Consider the following 5,786-nt stretch of genomic DNA (forward strand, 5'->3'; position numbering starts at 1 on the left):
AAGCATAAAAATTATATGTATTGAAGCTGCGTGGAACGTTATTATTTTTGTTCCCAATGTTCAGTGTCGGTAATATTTCAAGAATTAGGGTCGTTAAAATAAAAATAAGCACTCGAAGAATTAACTCCTTTTCGATGTTGATATTTTATAAAATAATTATAAAATATGTTCATATAATATATAAACAAACCATATAGGTTCGTTAAATACGTTCTAAAATTACTTAGGTGCCAATGTATCATGAATATGTGGGCTAATGTTAGACCCATTGTGATTAGACTTAAAAATTTTAATCTAGAGGAAATTAACGAAAAGAAATCATGTTTAGTGATTGTACGGAAAAAGACATGTTTAGAGGAGTGTCACATTCTCCCCATGTTATTAGAATTTCGTCCCGAAATTCAATTCAGGTTAACTCTTTACACGAGTTTTGAGGATGTGTTGTGAAAGAACAAGTCATTGTAGTAGACTTGGGAGATTTATTTACCTACCAAGAATGAATCGTATAATTTAAATGTTTAAGTTTTTGGAACAAAGGCTCGTGTGTAAAGAATTCTTGCTAAATACATTCCAAGGAAGCAATTACTATATCAAGAAAATATTAGGATTCGAAACTACACCAAATGCATCACGTAGGTGTTTTCTGTATTCATGCTACATCAAGGAAGACACCAACAATTGTGGTTAGGTAGAAAGAACATAAGGTTTAAATGGATATTCAAACTATGAGATTAATAGTCGAAATGACAAAAAAATTGAAGTTATTGGGCGCCAACATTAGAAAAGTGAGTCGTGTACTAAAAGTGTATGAAAACACTTTCAAACCTATGTCTCACAAAGAGTGATAATTCAAGATACTATTTGTAGCATATTGTTTGGTTTAGCAGCGGACAGACAAAACAATTAATACGAATATACAAGACATCCATTGCATAGAAACGAGTGTGTGTTAAATTCAATTGTTGCTATAAATAGTTTAGTCAATTTGATAAAGAATGTGATCCACAACCAATGAAAGGAATGTAGTCAATATACTAGCTAGGCGGTCTGGAGACGAGACTTATCCATCTCTAGTAGATATGTAGAGAGTGAACTCAGTCATTAGGAACTGAGTGGCTAACGAAGATTTCAAATATCTTGTTGCACACTCATAGTGCATCTTGCTAATATCAAAGGAATGTGTGGAATACGCCATGTATCCACTGAGGGATTATCATGATTGAAGTTAGGGTTGCCAAAGCAATTTGATAAAGGCCAAATCGTGAATCCATTTGTCGACTACAGTTCTTTTTTTTTTTTTTTTTTTTTTTTTTTTTTACTTTTTAGGGTAAGGACTGAGTTATGATGTAACATGAAGTATGAGGTGTCTAGGGAATATATCATGTCATAAGGGAATTTTAAGCTTTACGCACATCGGTGTGTTAGTCATTACAGTCACATACAAAAGTTCATAATTATGGGCATAGACTGTGTTAACAATGAAGTCCACATTTAGCACGTGTGTCTAGTAATGCTTTTATAGAGACCGAAACCTGGATAGCGTTGATTTTAAAATTGAATAGAGGATAATGCAATTTATTGATTAATCGGTTGAGGGGCTTATTACGAATACAAAGTCAGGGCTGGTTCGTATGGTTTATGTTCCAGAGAATGCGAATTTGTTGGGCCCGAAAATCTAACTTGGCAATGAATAAGGTTATCTATAATCTCATTGAAATGGTTTATGGTGAAAGATAACATGTGTCATTTATATCCATAACATTAAGGTTAATGGTCATGCCATGAAAGATATCCATTGTTTCAAGAGATTAGGATTTGCACGAGCAATACAAGAACATAGGTACACTCAATTCAAAGGTTGCATAGGACGATGTGCTCACTATTTGCTTTATAATCGCGAATCGCAATTAAAATCGACGTGGAAAGTGACGGAGTAGGGTTGTAGAAATCAAAGTAGTTTCTTTTAGATCCGAAGAAAGCGCTTCATGAACAATGATGGGTGTTGGGATTATAACGATTGTTGAATGATGAGGCTCTCGAATGCGATAATCATGACTCACATGCCTAATGATGTAGGGAATCATATGATGTTATGAGTTTACTATTACTATAATATTTTCAAGCAATTAGTGTCAATGTTTATTTATTGAATTTGATCATTTAATGTACCAACACTGGTTATTCCCTTAGCGAGCAACCGAGGATTGGTGATAATAGAATGTATGTCCCATTCTTCTGTTGTGTTACTATTAAATGAACAGTGAGATAATGTCATTGCATCTGTAGCTAAATGACTAGCCAATACGATGCTTGATTTAAAATTATGGGATGAATCTGTTAAACATGAACCTTTTGAATTCCAAAGGTTCGTGAACAAGATTTGTATAAATTAGGAACTAGACATGAAGTGAAATGAGACTCAATTAGTCATAACGGTTAGACAAGGAAAAATAGACTTGTGCGAGGATAAAGTGGAAGCAGAATCTCAAGATCATACGAAAATTTATATTTTTTGCAATATCCAAATACTTCATAACGATTTTTAAAATAACTATATAAGTTATGTCCATGGAGAATTCATATATAAAAAAAATTATATATGTATTACTAGAACTATATAAACGTCAACAGGTTTTTGATGAACATAGTTATTATGGAAATTCATAACTTTTTTTTACCCAAAAGTTTTTGTAAAACTTGTAAGTAGTATATTATAACTGTCTTGCAATACTGGTATGACGTCTTTGAAACTCATGTTTAAAAAAAACAACGCACTTACATGAAGGTGATAGTTTTGAACTAAACAAATAGGTTTTAGGGTTTTATTTATATGGAAAAAAACGTGTAGTACGTGCATCTTTATAAAAGAAAATTATCCGGCTTGAGTGTGGATTTAAGTGTGACGTGAGTACACGAATAATAGCACTTAGTGTGAGGTTCAAACATGTGGCTTTATATTGGAGGGTGTTAGTTTATAAGTCATAAACAATACCAGTAAGTTTTGAGAATGATTAGAACCAACTGCCACGTATTATCAAATTAAGAGTAAGTAAAGACTTTTTGAGAGAAATTTATACTCAAAAGTGTATGAGTTTGGTACATAAGTATTGAACAGGCATTAGATAATGTAATCATTATTGCTTAACTATCTTTTTATTGATAGATGAAAGGTTCTACAATCATGTTAGATAAAATAATTGGTTCCCGGTGACCGATCTGTCAAAATGATAAACATTTTCTTTTCTTTTCTCTTTTTTTTTTGTTAAAAACCAAGTGGGCTTTCTACAAAATTTGTGGACTTTGGTGTTTACATGACATAAGTTTCGGGATATAAATTTGTTAGCACATGATCATACAATTCAGTCAGGAAATTTCAGAGAGAGTTTCTTAAGTCGTTCTAATTTGAAACCTTTAGTAAAACTAGATATTTATCTAGGTGATTACAAAATTTTGGGTGTCAAATGAGACTCAATTTTAAAGTGATCAGGGCTTGATTTTGAGAACTTATACTAAATGATCATCATAGAGTATAACAAAAAGAGCTTGATCTGAATGTGCTTGATACTTTCTAAGAGATGAAATTAGTTCTTGTCTAAATAAGGTGTGACCACTTAACGTCCATCAAGACGACATGCGATGTGTACATCTTGTTATCATTACGAATTAAGCAATTGATCGAGGGTTGTTAATCGAAATATTGTCTGAGTGATTAAAAATTTTTAATCCAGTGGTTAGAAAATGTTGAAGCGATAACGATAACCATAAGAAACATGGAGTAACAATGTTGCTAGGAAGGGCTTTATAAGTATTGAAATTGATGTAATGTGTATGCCAAGGAAAAGAACAGGGTTGCATCAATACAGTTCGACACTTGGTAGAAAGCTCCAACGAAACCAAACTGCTTTTGAGTCGTTAGACATATTGCAAGGCTACGCCAAAGACGCTGGTAATGATTGCACGTGCCAGGAGAGTTCACGCTATTACAAAGCTACTAAGATGTGTATGTGAAAATCTTTACTTCAGCGGGTGAGATTCTATTTACACAAGTAATAAAAAAAATAATTCTGATGTAATGTGACTTACAGCGCGTTGACCACATAGATGTCAAGTTACTCTATTTTTAGTAAGATTACTAGAGACCTCTTATAAACATTGGATGGAGTGAGGTAGCGGAGTCCCCAATTGACTTGTGCTATAATAGGAAGCACACATAAAAGCAATGGAGGTATAGGTTTTGAGAGAAAAAAAATTGTTACTTCACAACATGGAAATGCATCTCGAAACGTTTTCAAATTCGACTTGGGTATAGCCCGAAAGTCGAGGAATAATCTTAGCATAGTACGTGGAATGTTATGTTGATGATGGTGCCGAATTTTTGGCGTCCATGATAACTGGAGTGAGATAACATTTCTAGTTAACGATGATAGATCAAGCTATTGAAGGGCGTCGTCACCATTACCGTAACGAAAATTTCTTTTACTTAGAGACTGATTCTCGATTAACAAGCTTATGAATTTAGACTAATCAGAACATCAGCTCGGGCCATAGCATTCACTAGGATTCTCATGCATTGCGCATTATGATTACGTGTGCACCAGTAATGATTATCTACATTACATGGTCATCCTAGCGTCTTCCATATTCGAGCTTCTAGTTAAAGGGAACCGAAGTGTCCATTTAGTTGCATTATCGAAAGCTAAAACTTTGTTATTAACAAGAAAAGATTGTTAATAATCATGGACCAAAGTTATGTATGACGGAATAATTAGAAAGACTCCATCCATAGGCGTGCTCAAGATAGGATGTTACATGAATGGTTCAATGTGAACAATGAGTAGTCTTTTATTCACCTGAGTTTACTCCGCTTCACGAATGTTAGACTATATGTCATCGCGTAAGATTTCAAATAGAAATTGACACATAGCTTCCTCGTGTGATATACGCCCACACGTAATCTAGACGCACCATATGGCCGTGTACCTGATTTGCAAGCTCTGAATCGTATTCTCGTGAGACGTACATTACGGTAGCAATATATGAATTCGGTTCTCCCATTACTAGAGTTACCAGTTCTCATTCCATAAAGGCACATTGAGGTTGCCGAGTCATCTCAACACCTCAACAGTTAAGAATACAATATCAAGTCAACACTCGGGTGCAGGTCCTATTGGTTGTCGGGATGGGTGGTTGGTGCGATTTCGAAGATTGGTGCGTCACAACTCATGAAATGGTGGCGATTAAGAGACCGATGGTCATAGTGTCACGAAATAAAGTGTGAGTGGATGATGAGGACGAAATCCATGTGACAACATTATCCGTACAATGTAGTGTAACATCCTACTTTTGATAAGAATTAATAAAATAAATTTCGTTTATTTTATAACGTGTCGTGTATCGGTTTAAATAAGTAAACTAATAGAAGGTGGGCTTGGACTTTAGAAGATGAAATAAGAAATGGAATGGGCCTTAGGTCCATGGGCTTAAGGGAGTATAATACCCTTAAACCCTAAACCTTTCTATTTTCTATCCATCTCTACACCATAGCCTACACCTTGGAAAACACACACAAACCCGAACCAAGATCCGAAGGCGAAAACCCGAGCTTATTGGTGCTGGAACGTCGTGACGGACCAAAACAACATCAAAGACCAGCTCGTGTTCGTATACCGACTCGTTTAAGGTACGTTTCTAACGGGATCTTGTTTATATAGGTTTGAATTCATTTAATAATCCTAGATATGAGTTTATTAGGTAAAAACGAATCCAACGAAACAAAACCCCACTGA

This window comes from Bidens hawaiensis, unplaced genomic scaffold, assembly GCF_021521415.1.
Source record: "Bidens hawaiensis isolate Kalapana, Puna unplaced genomic scaffold, B.hawaiensis_p1.1 tig00419391_1, whole genome shotgun sequence".
NCBI lineage: Eukaryota > Viridiplantae > Streptophyta > Magnoliopsida > Asterales > Asteraceae > Bidens > Bidens hawaiensis.